The 16,065-nt window shown below is 39.3% G+C and overlaps 1 long non-coding RNA gene across 1 annotated transcript in view; it reads right to left on the bottom strand.

The window, feature by feature from the left end:
• Window positions 1-496: 496 nt before the first annotated feature.
• Window positions 497-16,065, bottom strand: part of LOC120515792 — a 41,772-nt gene continuing 26,203 nt past the window's right edge. The window contains exons 3-4 of the long non-coding RNA XR_005630706.1: window positions 15,805-15,846; window positions 497-539 (exon numbers count right to left, since the gene is read on the bottom strand). This is a non-coding gene — a long non-coding RNA (uncharacterized LOC120515792). The remainder of the gene's footprint in view (window positions 540-15,804; window positions 15,847-16,065) is intronic.

Here is a 16,065-nt window from a genome sequence, read left to right on the forward strand (position 1 = left end):
TGATTAGTAAAATAACTGTGCTGGCTCTCATACGTGAGTATTGTGGTTTGAACTCTGAAATTTTGACATAGAGAGACCTGGTTTAGGAAATTAGGTTTGGTTGCAAAATAGTCTAGAAGACAAATAACTAATTTTTCATGCAATGAGTGACCAACAAAAGAGACAACCTTCCATCGTTAGGCGAGGGCACACTCCTCTGGAGCCAAAATTTTCACCTCATATTTCTCAGTGCAGAATCAATCAATCAATTAATCATATGCAGAAGGTTAATGCCCATCATGAGGGCAAGAGTATCCCAATTCCTATTTCTGGTAGTACCCCTGGCAGCCAAATGTTCTGAACTACATCTTTTTAAATTGCTGAAGCTTTTAATCATCAGATTGAACAAATCATATAACATCTGGTTATGTTTGCAATGGTAATTTATTTTATAAATACCAAATGGTCTTCTAGAGAGGAAAAATGCATCAATAAAATAAAGTATTAATTTACTGTACCTGCACTTTCTTTTCCACGTTTCGGATCGTACTGATGTTATCCTAAGAAAACATAATTAAATATTATGCAGTACATGTCTCAAAACAAATTAGGTTTGTTCTAAAAATCATACATTACAAAATTTAAATTGCTAAATTTGGCATCACAGAAAAGGCAAAACGCCAACAATATTACTGAAAATTTATGTTAGATTTATAATATTCCTTTTTGGGAAAACAAGTCAATAAAAGCATTTGCGCAACATTTAAAAAATTACAAGCTACAATATTTGTACAGTTTAATAGATTTAATTTGTCTGGACTGTTAATGACAAAGTAACTTTGAAGCAGTTAGATGTTTATAAAATATACTTTCCGAAGTTGAATAAGTATAAACCGAAGACACCAGTTTTGGAGAAGAAACTCAAGCCATCTGTGAAGTATGTTTGTGAAATGTTATTGTTTGGGGTTACTTTGCTGACGCAGGACCTGGGCAACTTCATCAAGTCAATTGTGAATTCTGCCTCATATCAAAATATACTTCAGTAGATTGTGAGGCCTTCTATTCGAAAGTTGAATTTGAAACGCCAATGGACCCTTCAGTACAATAATGATCTGAAGCACACTAGCAAATCCACTAAGGAATGGCTCCAAAAAGAAGAAATTGATGGTTATGGAGTGGCCTAGGGAAAGCCCTGCTTTGAATCCCATTGAAAAGTTGTGGGAGTATTTGAAACGGACAGTACCTGGAAGAAAACCCGCTAACATCTTACAACTGAAGGAATTTTGCAGGTGAAGTGGTCAAAAATTTAACTGAGTTGATGTCATAAAAACAGTTGAGCAGTTATGCAAAATGCCTACAAGAAGTCATCCCTACTAACAGGGGCAATATCAAGTTCTGAAATAAAGGGTGTGCTTACTTTTTTCCCCAGCAGATCCACAGTAGATGATTACATCTACAGATATTTCTATTAAATAAATAACTTAAAAGGTAAATTTTTCTTGTTTTATTCAAGTATATCACTTTTATCGCTAGGTACAGTTTGCATGAAGATCCACTGTTTGCATGTTCAAATATGTAGAAAACGTTAAAAGTTTCCATGGGGTATACTTACTTTTTCCAAAGACTGTACATATCATTTAGTGCCTTAGGAAGATAAAGTGACTAATTGAAGACCTCACCTGTCTTGTACAGACACTTTTGTAAAGGTACAGGGCCAGTGATACTTACATAAGTAGATTCGGGGACAGTCAATAACAAGAACAAATATTTTAAAAAAGTAAACAGTGTGTGCATTTATGTATATACTTGCAAATACTATTTTGTATATTGTATATACTTTTATATATACTGTTCTGAAGATACATGGAAGTAAGAATTACATTGTGCTATGTACTGTACACATAACAATAAACTTGAAAACTAACAATATTAAGCACAGCTTCAAGCAAAATTCTGCAATGATTGGAGCCAATCAACAATATGTATTTTACATGGACTTTATCGTCAACCATTGTCTCAGCCCCAACTGACATAAAAAAAAAATTACAAAGTTTCATTGTTAAATGTGTTACTGTTCTCAGAAAGCTGGTTTCCTCTGACAGTGTTATAGTAGAAGTCTTTTGTGCACTGAGCTGTGTAGAGTGCTGAATTGCTCAAAAAGGTTTGGTAGGTTATTTTGCAGATTTCAGCGCCTCTCTTTACTTTTGGCAGGTAATTATATGTCTTTCATCCATATTTGTAGCACCTACAGTAACTCTTGATAATTCACTTGTACTACGTTTAAACCAGTTAGAAAGCATCTAAATGTTATATCGATTTGTGCATTTACAGTATGCCATAATCGGGAAATACTTCATGTACCAGTTTAGTAATCTTGGCAGGAAATCCTTTAAAGCTTTCGTTCACCCAGCTCCTTGTAAACTCTGTTCTTTTAAAAGTCATTAACAAAATGAATAAGTGGATTTTTCAAAGTAATTTTTTTCAGTTAAGATGATCTAATTAAATGTAATAGAACTAATGACCAATATAAATCTACACTAATAAAAGGCAAAGCTCTCACTGACTGACTCACTGACAGACTGACTCACTCATCATTAATTCTCCAACTTCCCGTGTAGGTGGAAGGCTGAAATTTGGCAGGCTCATTCCTTACAGCTTCCTTACAAAAGTTAGGCAGGTTTCTACGCGTAACGGTCATAACTGGAACCAATTTTAATCCATATACTGTAATGTACTGTAGCTCGATGGCCGTGGGAGGCGGAGTTGCGTCTCGCATCATCACGCCTCCCACATAATCACGTGAATTGACTGTGAACGCAGTACGTAGAAAACAAGGAAGAGCTCCAAAGAGCGCTGAAGAAAAAATGCATTACACAATTGAGAAGGAAGTGAAAGAATATGAAGCGAGTGACGCATACAAGCATATTTATAGTTGCAAAGTGCGGAAAGAAAGCATGGTGTAAACCTAAAGTTTAAATTAACTTCATAGACAGGCTGCCGCTAGCGTTTGTCATGCCCACAACTAATACGATATTTGCGAGATACAAGTTTAATGAGAGGACGCAGGGTATAAACGAGAGTTTTGATCACTTTGTAACTAATTTAAAATTGCTGGTTAAGGACTGTGCTTATGCAAATTCCAAGAGATTGTGTTTGTGGAGGGACTGACAGTTAAGGCGGGTGGGGGAGTCACGTCAGCATCTCCCCTCCCATTCACTTCATTTCGCTCCGAGCTGAGCTCCGCACCTGACGCAGTCTTGCCATTCTTTTTCCTTAGTGTTTAGTCCTCTCTCCTTTACTGATTTATATAAAGGAGAGTTGAGATCGTCAGGGATAGAATAATGTTTGGCTCAAACTCGGCAAAAGTGCCGGGTCTGAGCTAACATTAAATAAATCCGTGGACATCACAATCCGAGAGACTGTGTTTGTGGAGGGATTGACAGTTAAGGCGGGTGGGGTAGTCACGTCATCATCTCCCCTCCCATTCACCTCATTTCATTCACTTCATTTCGCTCTAAGCAGAGCTCCGCACCTCACGCGGTCTTGCCGTTCTTTTTCCTTAGTGTTTAGGATCCACAAGTTAATACACACGCTATCTATAGAGTTTCTCCACACTCTGAATGTATTCCTGGCATACCTGTTATACCCTCTGATCTCCCATTTCAATTCAAATGCCTCCAATTTCCAGTAAGTCTCTGCTTCGCGATGACAATAAGTCTCAGTGACAGACCCTACAAAAGGTTCCCACTGATTTGAGGCAAGGTTGCTTTTCTCCTGGACAACTATATGTTGCATTCTCAAGAGTAAGCTCGCACAGCTTGATCATATTACAACCAGAGTGCTGAACTGACAACGTGGTATACAAAGAGATACTTAACAAATAGTTATTGGTATATTTTCCTTCAGTTTAACAAGGTTCTTTTCTTCTTAATAAAAATTTAAAAGCAGTATTTCGCCGCTGCGAATCGCGGTGATTTTCCTATATACAGTGTATATATATATATATATATATATATATATATGTAGATATATATATGTGTATGAATGTATGTATGTGTATATATATGTGACTGTGTATATATATTGTGGAGCCAACCCGGACACAGACAGGCGGACATGTTGTTCATCAAACCACCACACGTTTATTTACAAACTATTTACATTATTTAAAGTCCAAAAGTGCACAAATACCCCAACAATCACAGTCCTGGCCACAAATGCCTTCTTCTCGGGCCGCCTCCACACCTCCTCTGTGCTTCGTCCTTCTTCCACCCGACTCTAGCCCTGAATGAATGGAGACGGCCCCTTTTATGCAGTCCCCGGATGAGCCCCAGGTGTTCCCGGCGTTCCTCCCTTGGCCACGCACCAGCGTGGCGGAAGTGCCGGCTGTCCTCCCGGCAGCTCTCCGAGTGCCGTCCTAAATCTTCCCCCCAGCACTTCCTGGTGTGGCGGAAGTGCTGGGGTAACAGGTCCCCAAGGCATTGGGGCGACTCCTGGCGGTGACCACGGGCCCCTACAGGGTGGAGCTTCCATGCCCTGTACCCGTGGCCCCCAGAGCAACCAGGAAGGCGGCCCCCACGTGATCCAGGGTAAGCTTTGACCCTCTTCCGGTCCCTCACAGCGTCCCGGCCGGGTCGTTGCCCCTGGCATCCCTGACAATATATATATATATATATATATATATGTGTGTGTATGTGTGTATATACACTCACCTAAAGGATTATTAGGAACACCATACTAATACGGTGTTTGACCCCCCTCCGCCTTCAGAATTGCCTTAATTCTACGTGGCATTGATTCAACCAGGTGTTGAAAGCATTCTTTAGAAATGTTGGCCCATATTGATAGGATAGCATCTTGCAGTTGATGGAGATTTGTGGCATGTACATCCAGGGCACGAAGCTCCGGTTCCACCACATCCCAAAGACGCTCTATTGGCTTGAGATCTGGTGACTGTGGGGGCCATTTTAGTACAGTGAACTCATTGTCATGTTCAAGAAACCAATTTGAAATGATTCGAGCTTTGTGACATGGTGCATTATCCTGCTGGAAGTAGCCATCAGAGGATGAGTACATGGTGGTCATGAAGGGATGGACATGGTCAGAAACAATGCTCAGGTAGCCCGTGGTATTTAAATGATGCCTAACTGGCACTAAGGGGCCTAAAGTGTGCCAAGAAAACATCCCCCACACCATTACACCACCACCACCAGCCTGCACAGTGGTAACAAGGCATGATGGATCCATGTTCTCATTCTGTTTACGCCAAATTCTGACTCTACCATTTGAATGTCTCAACAGAAATCGAGACTCATCAGACCAGGCAACATTTTTCCAGTCTTCAACTGTCCAATTTTGGTGAGCTTGTGCAAATTGTAGCCTCTTTTTCCTATTTGTAGTGGAGATGAGTGGTACCCGGTGGGGTCTTCTGCTGATGTAGCCCATCCGCCTCAAGGTTGTGCGTGTTGTGGCTTCACAAATGCCTCGGTTGTAACGAGTGGTTATTTCAGTCAAAGTTGCTCATCTATCAGCTTGAATCAGTCGGCCCATTCTCCTTTGACCTCTAGCATCAACAAGGCATTTTCGCCCACAGGACTGCCGCATACTGGATATTTTCCCTTTTCACACCATTCTTTGTAAACCCTAGAAATGGTTGTGCGTGAAAATCCCAGTAACTGAGCAGATTGTGAAATACTCAGACCGGCCCGTTTGGCACCAACAACCATGCCACACTCAAAATTGCTTAAATCACCTTTCTTTCCCATTCTGATATTCAGTTTGGAGTTCAGGAGATTGTCTTGACCAGGACCACACCCCTAAATGCATTGAAGCAACTGCCATGTGATTGGTTGATTAGATAATTGCATTAATGAGAAATTGAACAGGTGTTCCTAATAATCCTTTAGGTGAGTGTATATGTATGTGTATGTATGTATGTGTATATATATGTTGATATGTGCATACACTGTGTGCACAATTATTAGGCAAGTGAGTATTTTGACCATATCATCATTTTTAATGTGTATATTCCAACTCCAAGCTGTATTAACTTGAATGCTTATTGGATTTAAGCACGTCAGGTGATGTGTATTTGTGTAATGAGGGAGGGTGTGGCCTAAGGAGATCAACACCCTATATCAAGGTGTGCAGAATTATTAGGCAGCTAGTTTTCCTCAGGCAAAATGGGCCAAAAAAGAGATTTAACTGACTCTGAAAAGTCAAAATTGTAAAAAGTCTTTCAGAGGGATGCAGCACTTTTGGAATTGCTAAGATATTGGTGTGTGATCACAGAACCATCAAACATTTTGTTGCAAATAGTCAACAGGGTCGCAAGAAACGTGTTAAGAACAAAAGACGCAAATTAGCTGCCAAAGATTTGAGAAGAATCAAACGTGAAGCTACCAGGAACCCATTATCCTCCAGTACTTTCATATTCCAGAGCTGCAACCTACCTGGAGTACCCAGAAGTACAAGGTGTTCAGTGCTCAAAGACATGGCCAAGGTAAGGAGGGCTGAAACCCAACCACCACTGAACAAGAAACATAAGTTGAAACGTCAAAACTGGGCCAAGAAATATCTGAAGACAGATTTTTATCAAAGGTTTTATGGACCGATGAGATGAGAGTGACTCTTGATGGACCAGATGGATGGACCTGTGGATCAGTAATGGGCACAGAGCTCCACTCCAACGTGGAGGTGGGGTACTGGTATGAGCTGGTATTTTTAAAGATGAGCTAGTTGGACCTTTTGCATTGAAGATGAACTCAAAATCAACTCCCAAACCTACTGCCAGTTTTTCAAGACACTTTCTTCAAACAGTGATACAGGAAAAGACCATGATTTTTATGCAGGCCAATGCTCCATCACTTGCATCGAAGTTCTCCACTGCGTGGCCAGCCAGTAAAGGCCTTAAAGATGAAGGAATAATGACATGGCCCCCCTTCCTCATCTGACCTAAACCCTATCGAGAACTTGTGGGCACTTCTTAAACACTAGATTTACGGGGGAGAAAAACAATACACCTCTCTGAAGAGTGTCTGGGAGGCTGTAGTCACTTCTCCACAAAAAGCTGATCGTCAACAGATCAAGAAACTGACAGACTCCATAAATGGAAAGGCTTATGACTGTTATTGGAAAGAAGGGTGGCTATATTGGTCATTGATTGATTGATTTATTTTTTTGAAATGTCAGAGATGTTTATTTGTAAATTTTGAGGTGTTTGTTTATTATTCTCACTATAACAGATGAAAATAAACAAGTGAGATGGGAAAATTTTCATTGTTCCTTTAGTTGCATAATAAATCTGCACACTAATAGTTGCCTAATAATTGTGCGCACATTTGTATTCCCCTGATGATGTTCACACTCACATTTCCGTTGTGAAACATTCAGGTTTCAGGTTTATTAACATTTTGGATTGACTGATAGCACTGTGTTTGTTCCATATTAAAATTAATCCTCAAAAATACAACTTGCCTAATAATTCTGCACTCCCTGTATATATATATATATATATATATATATATATATATATAATATTTATGTATATATATGTAGATGTGTATACGTATATATGTATATATCTATATATGTGTGTGTGTGCATATATATATATATATATATATATATATATATATATATATATATACACTAGCAAAATACAACTCTTAATGAGCAGTAGTGTATTAAAGAAGTAATGAAAAGAAAAGGAAACATTTTAATAATAACTTAATATGATTGACAATGTAATTGTTTTGTCATTGTCATGAGTGTTGCTGGCATATATATATATATATATATATATATATATATATATATATATACTGCTCAAAAGAATTAAAGGAACACTTTTTAATCAAGGTATAGCATAAAGTCAATGAAACTTATGGGATATTAATCTGGTCAGTTAAGTAGCAGAGGGGGTTGTTAATCAGTTTCAGCTGCTGTGGTGTTAATGAAATTAACAACAGATGCACTAGAGGGGCAACAATGAGATGACCCCAAAACAGGAATGGTTTAACAGGTGGAGGCCACTGACATTTTCCCTCCTCATCTTTTCTGACTGTTTCTTCACTAGTTTTGCATTTGGCTAAAGTCAGTGTCACTACTGGTAGCACGAGGTGATACCTGGACCCTACAGAGGTTGCACAGGTAGTCCAACTTCTCCAGGATGGCACATCAATACGTGTCATTGCCAGAAGGTTTGCTGTGTCTCCCTGCACAGTCTCAAGGGCATGGAGGAGATTCTAGGAGACAAGCAGTTACTCTAGGAGAGCTGAAGAGGGCCATAGAAGGTCCATAACCCATCAGCAGGACCAGTATCTGCTCCTTTGGGCAAGGAGGAACAGGATGAGCACTGCCAGAGCCCTACAAAATGACCTCCAGCAGGCCACTGGTGTGAATGTCTCTGACCAAACAATCAGAAACAGACTTCATGAGGGTTGCCTGAGGGCCCAAATGTCTACTGCGCCCTGTGCTCACTGCACAGCACAGGGGAGCTCAATTGGCATTTGCCATAGAATACCAGAATTGGCAGGTCCACCACTGGCGCCCTGTGCTTTTCACAGATGAGAGCAGATTCACACTGAGTATATGTGAAAGACGTGAAAGGGTCAGGAGAAGCCGTGGAGAATATTATGCTGCCTGTAACATCGTTTAGCATGACTGGTTTGGTGGTGGGTCAGTGATGATCATGGAGGCATATCCATGGAGCGACTCACGGGCCACTACAGGCTAGACAACGGCATCTTGACTGCCATTAGGTATCAGGATGAAATCCTTGGACCCATTGTCAGACCCTACGCTGGTGCAGTAGGTCCTGGTTTCCTCTAATGCACGACAATGCCCAGCCTCATGTGGCAAGAGTATGCAGGCAGTACCTGGAGGATGAAGGAATTGAAACAATTGAATGGCCTTCACGATCCCCTGACTTAAACCCAATAGAACATCTGTGGGACATTATGTTTCGGTCCATTAGGCGCGCAGGTTGCTCCTCAGACTGTACAACAGCTCAGGGATGCCCTCATACAGATCTGGGAGGAAATGCCACAAGACACCATCCGTCGTCTCATTAGGTGCATGCCCCGACGTTGTCAAGCATGCATACAAGCTCGTGGGGCCACACAAGATACTGAAAAGCATTTTGAGTAGCAGAAATTAAGTTTTTGAAAAATGGACTAGCCTGCCACATCTTCATTTCACTCTGATTTTAGGGTGTGTACACAATTGAGCCCTCTGTAGGCAAAAAACTTTTATTTCCATTAAAAGACTTGGCATCCTTTTGTTCCTAAGACATTGCCCTGTCGTTATTTGTATAGATATCCAACTTCATATTGAGATCTGATGTATCTAATGTGTTTCTTAAAAGTGTTCCTTTAATTTTTGTGAGCAGTGTATATATATATATATATATATATATATATATATATATATATATATATATAAATATATACACACACACATATACATTCATATACATATATATATCTATATCTCTATCTATATATCTATATATATCTATCTATATCTATCTATATGTATATATCTATCTATCTATATATGTATATCTATATCTCTATCTATATATCTATATATAATATATAATATACTAGCAGAATACCCGCGCTCGCAGCGAAGTAGTGTGTTAAAGAAGGTATGAAAAAGAAAAGGAAAAATTTTAAAAATAACGTAACATGATTGTTAATGTAATTGTTTTGTCATTGATATGAGTGTTGTTCCCATATCTATATCTATATACTGTATCTATATATATATATATATATAAATACTGTATCTATATATATAAATATATATATATATATATATATATATATATAGCAAAATAACCGCTTGACAGCGGAGAAGTAGTGTGTTAAAGAAGGAAACAGAAACAAAAGGAAACATTTTGAAAATAACGTAACATGATTGTCAATGTAATTGTTTTGTCACTGTTATGAGTGTCGCTGTGATATATATATATATATACCAAAATAACTGCACTTCGCAGCGATGTCGTGTGTTAAAGAAGTTATGAAAAAGAAAAGGAAACATTTGAAAAATAATGTAACATGATTGTGAAAGTAATTGTTTGTGTATTTGGCGGCAGCGTCACAAAGTTGTTTTCGTCTAGCTGCATTAGAAAATGTACCACAACATCTGACATGCCTCCTTTTTACTGTTTTCTCACAGCTTGGATTGCTGCTGTCATAATGGTTTTGAGTCTACATATATATATATAATATATATATATATATATATATACATACATATCTTCATATCTATATAAATATATACATATGTATATACATTAGATATCTACATATACACACATATATATATATATACATATCTATCTACATCATACATACACACACACATACATACACACACACACAAATTATATATATGTGTGTGTATATATATATATATATATATATATATATATATATATATAAAATGTAGATAGGTGTGTGTGTATATATATATGTTGTGGACTGTGCCCGGCAGTTTATCCCGGCCAAGTCCCCCAAGCCGCCAGATGGAGCCCTCCCTGCAGTATGGAGGTGCCCCTAAGACCAGCAGGGAGTCATGGACTATGTAGTTTTTATCCTCAGCCCTGCTGGATACCACAGGGGCCGCAAGAGGGAGCTGCAGGGAGGACCAAAGACTTATTTGTGCACTATTACCCGGAAGTTCGTCATAGGAAGAGTGACGGGCTTCCGGGATGAAGAAAAGTACTTTTACCTGACCGGAAGTGATACAAGATCACATGGACTGGGGATTGGGAACACTTCCGGTCAGGGAATATAAAAGGACTGAGGGAGCTCCCAGACAATGAGCTGAGCTGGGTGGTAGGAGGGCAAGCGATCTGGGAGTGGAGGATTGTGATTATTATTGATTTATTATTGTAATTGTGATTTATGAATATAGTGGAGTGGAGGGTGCTTGGTGCACATTATTATAATAAATATAATCATTGTGGCAATTTTACCAGGTGTTTGGCGTGGTACCTGAGGGTTCAAGGGAGCACTACTGCCCCCTACTGCGACAATGTATATATATATATATATGTATGTGTCTATATGTGTGTATATAGCTTTGGTCACTGAGTGTAAGGTAAAAATAATAAAATATAGTCTATTAGTTATTAAACAGTAAAACATTAACGTTTTAAGAAGTACAGGTACATTGAGCACTACTCGAGTGGTTGCGGGTAAACTACATTTTAAAAGACGGTATAACAGAACAGGTAAGTAGTACTAACAGCAGCTAAAATGTATATGGATCATCTCTCGGTAGTTGATCCCTTTTGAAAGGCGCTACACGACGGCTGTGGTATAGAAATTACATTTTCTATGTGAACGTTCAAATTTCTGCCTCTGGTAATGTGCCTTAACGGTATTACCAGTAATTAAAGAAAAATTGTTTTGTGTCCTCTGCAGTGTTAAGAGAGAAAGGCTTTGGTTTGGGATAAAATGAAAAAAGGTGTAAAGAAAGGAAAGTTGCATTTTTCTTTTATATAGTATAGAGATATGTTCGGTGACGCGTTATGATCGCCTTTGGGGACAGTCGCGGTGGGTCTTGTGTAGACTGGTGAGACGTCTCTGCCATTAATCGGCTGTGATGGCACTGTCAGTCCTTCACTCGTGTGCGTGTCTTCATAATCCGAGCTGAGGACCTCATAATCGTATACGTGCAAAAGAAAGTGTGAATCGCCTTAATATTATTTTGCCGTGGTGTAGAAAAGGGGTCCCGTGTTTGCACTTGTCTGGGCTATAGCTCAGGGGGAGGATGAAAAAAATTAAAAGTGCTCACTTTGATTTAAGGCAGAAGCGCAGTCAGCGTCTCAAATCCCGGCACAGCTATGCGCGCGAGCCGGCTGCTCGACTTTTGCTGGGAAGGAGACCCCTGTTTTTGTACACACGTTCCACAAATGAGACACATGGGTTTACCGGCAATGTCTGTAAACATATATACTCAGCCTCCCATCGGTTTTTAAAGGCTCTATGTTCAGAATCACCTTTTCTCTTTGGAATCGTGTGGGCTAGCTTGGCAATAACTTGTAGCATCATAAGCTAGACTTGATTAACGTGGTAAGTGTTCGGCAAGGCAGCTGAAGCGCTGGATTATGGGATCTGTAGTTTATTGTGTTACCAGCGCTTCATATCCCCAGGCCATTAATAACAATAAGGGTTTACCGGCAATGTCAGTAAACATATAATCAGCCTCCCATCGGTTTTTAAAGGCTCTATGTTCAGAATCACCTTTTCTCTTTGGCATCGTGTGGGCTAGCTTGGCAATAACTTGTAGCATCATAAGCTAGACTTGATTAATGTGGTAAGTGTTCGGCAAGGCAGCTGAAGCGCTGGATTATGGGATCTGTAGTTTATTGTGTTACCAGCGCTTCATATCCCCAGGCCATTAATAACAATAAGGGTTTACCGGCAATGTCAGTAAACATATAATCAGCCTCCCATCGGTTTTTAAAGGCTCTATGTTCAGAATCACCTTTTCTCTTTGGCATCGTGTGGGCTAGCTTGGCAATAACTTGTAGCATCATAAGCTAGACTTGATTAACGTGGTAAGTGTTCGGCAAGGCAGCTGAAGCGCTGGATTATGGGATCTGTAGTTTATTGTGTTACCAGCGCTTCATATCCCCGGGCCATTAATAACAATAATACAGTATATAAAATGATCTCGCGGGCCGGATATAATTACACGCCGGGCCGGATGTGGCCCGTGGGCCTTGAGTTTGACTCATATGGACTAAATAGAACTTGAAAAGAAATATTTTTTGGAATGTGATCGCGCAAGTCAGATCTAGTTGACGCGCACTACAGTACATCGAGCCCGCGTGCTATTGTGGTTTTGCTTGTGTGCTTCAGTAAGTTACCGTCCCCTCGCTCTTACTTTTTTACCGTTCATCTAATGAATACACTGAGTATGGCTTTACCAAAACAATCATTGATCGCGAATAAAGTATCCATTATTCATGAAGCTTCAATAGGTGATCTGTCTTTCTGCGTTAACCGCATGCGTTTTCATACGTCTCAAACTAAGGGGATGCGAGGTTAAAATAAATCGAGAAGCGCGCGTACATACTTAGTGAATCCCCTCTCGGGAATCGAACCTCGGACGTGGGCGCTACAGGCGAATCAACTATCGCGCCACGGCGTGTGGTTTATCTATTTGAGCGTAGCAGTGTAATTCGGTTTTTGTTTAGCACTCTTTGGAACTGTTGCTTTTTGTCTGCGCACTGCGTCAGTTCACGTGAGCCGCTGAATATGGTTTTATATGTCACTCGCTCGCTTCTAATTGTTTCGCTGCCTTCTTAATTATATAATGCATGTTTTCTAAAGCGTAGCTCTTCCTGGCTTTCTACGTAATGCGTGATTACGTGAGAGGCGTGATGATGTCATACGAAACTCCGCCCCTCCAGCTGAACTCCATTACAGTAAATGGAGAAAAATAGCTTCTAGTTATGACCATTATGCGTAGAATTTCGAAATGAAACCTGCCCAACTTTTGTAAGTAAGCTGTAAGGAATGAGCCTGCCAAATTTCAGCCTTCTACCCACACGGGAAGTTGGAGAATTAGTGATGAGTCAGTCAGTCAGTCAGTTAGTGAGTGAGTGAGTGAGTCAGTGAGGGCTTTGCCTTTTATTAGTATAGATATATATCTACTTTGGGGTGCGATCAGCTGTGTCTGTGGGTGCCAGAATCCATCGAGGAAGAAAAATTAAAAACATTATTTGTACAAAATCTTAATTTATCTATCCATTCCTATATAATTAAATGGGCAGGCTATTTCGTATCAGTGCAATACGCTGCTTGTTAAAACGGATGACTCCTGCTCTTACGTGCACTTAGTGCTGCATGGGTATCTGTTTAAGTTCTATTTAAATTTTAAATATAAGTAATTTTTATTTAGTCGACAGAAATATGTTTAGTAGGAATGTAAGTTAAATTTAGTCATCATTGCATAAATTTTTCTTCACCATAGAAATTTAATGACTAAATTCAACTTCCATTCCTACCAAAGACATTTCTGGTGACTAAATAGAACCTACTTATATCCAAATTCGAGCTATTGACCTGTCGCCTGCCAGCCTGAATAAGTCACTCTCACTTCGCTCTTACTTTTTTACCGTTCATTTAATCATGGCTAGTCATGGAAAAATTATAAAATGAAAGGAGGATTACACTGAGTATGGCTTTACCAAAACAATTATTGATGGCGAATAAAGTATCCATTATTCATAAAGCTTCAATTGGTGATCTGTTTTTCTGCGTTAACCTCATATTTTTTCATACTTCTTCTCAAACCAAGGGGATGCGAGGGTAAAATGAATCGGGAAGCGCTGATCAATGTAATCGGTGTACCAGGAAATCATGCATTGACAGAAGTTCCCCTTTGCTTTGAATTGAAAGTGTGATTAAATGCATTATTTTTTAACGCGTTATGGAGCACATGCATCGAAGCTTCTCAGCTGTGCTTGTGCTAAGAAAAGGAAACATTTTAAAAATAACGTAGCACGATTGTCAATGTAATCTTTTGTAAGTAGTGCCTGGAGGATTCAGTGTGGAGAAACTCTACAGACAGCGTGTGTATTAACTTGTGGATTTTTCTGTGAGTATTTGGAAGCAGCGTCACAAAGTCACTTCTGTAAGACTGCGTTAGATGCGGAGCTCGGCTCAGAGCAAAATGAGGTGAATGGGAGGGGAGATGATGACGTGACTCCCCCACCCGACGTAACTGTCAATCCCCCACAAACACAGTCTCTCTGAATTTGCATAAGCACAGCCCTTTACCTGCAATTTTAACTTAGTTACAAAGTGATCAAAACTCTCATTTATATCCTGCGTCCTCTCATTAAACTTGTATCCCGCATTACCTGTGGGCATGACAAATGCCAGCGGCCTTCTCAATTATATAATGCATGTTTTCTTCAGCGCTTTTTGGAGCTCCTTCTGGTTTTCTACATACTGCGTTGACAGTCAGTTCACGTGATTACGGCTTTCGAGCTCAACTCCATTACAGTATATGGAGAACTATACCTTCCAGTTATGACCATTACGCGTAGAATTTCGAAAATAAACATGCCCAACTTTTGTAAGGAATTTGTAAGGAATGAGCCTGACAAATTTCAGCCTTCTACCTACACAGGAAGTTGGAGAATTAGTGATGAGTGAGTGAGTGAGTGAGTGAGTGAGTGAGTGAGTGAGTGAGTCAGTCAGTCAGTCAGTCAGTCAGTCAGTCAGTCAGTCAGTCAGTGAGGGATTAGCCTTTTATTAGTATAGATATCTGTTATATTAGTGGTGATTAGTAAAATAATTGTGCTGGCTCTCATACTCTACGTGAGTATTGTGGTTTGAACTCTGAAAGTTTGACATAGAGAGACCTGGTTTAGGAAATTGACTACAGTTGTAAAATGGGCTAGAAGACAAATAACTAATTTTTCATGCAATGAGCGACCAATAAAAGAGACAACCTTCCATCGTTAGGTGAGGGCACACTGCTCTGGAGCCATAATCATCACCTCATATTTCCCAGTGCAGAATCAATCAATCAATCAATTAATCATATGCAGAAGGTTAATGCCCATCATGAGGGCAAGAGTATCCCAATTCCTATTTCTGGTAGTACCCCTGGCAGACAAATGTTCTGAACTACATATTTTTAAATTGCTGAAGCTTCTAATCATCAGATTGAACAAATCATATAAAATTTGGTAATGTTTGCAATGGTAATTTATTTTATAAATACCAAATGGTCTTCTAGAGAGGAAAAAATGCATCAATAAACTAAAGTATTAATTTACTGTACCTGACATTTCCTTTCCAGGTTTTGGGTTGTACAAGTATGATCCTAAGAAAACATAATTAAACATTATGCAGTACATGTCTCAAAATAAATTAGGTTTGTTCTAAAAATCATACATTACAAAATTTAAATTGCTAAATTTGGCATCACAGAAAAGGCAAAACGACAACAATATTACTGAAAATTTATGTTAGATTTATAATATTCCTTTTTGGTAAAACAAGTCAATAAAAGCAATTGTGCAACATTTAAAAAATTACAATC

This window comes from Polypterus senegalus, chromosome 15 (assembly GCF_016835505.1).
Source record: "Polypterus senegalus isolate Bchr_013 chromosome 15, ASM1683550v1, whole genome shotgun sequence".
In the NCBI taxonomy this organism is placed as follows: Eukaryota; Metazoa; Chordata; class Cladistia; order Polypteriformes; family Polypteridae; genus Polypterus; species Polypterus senegalus.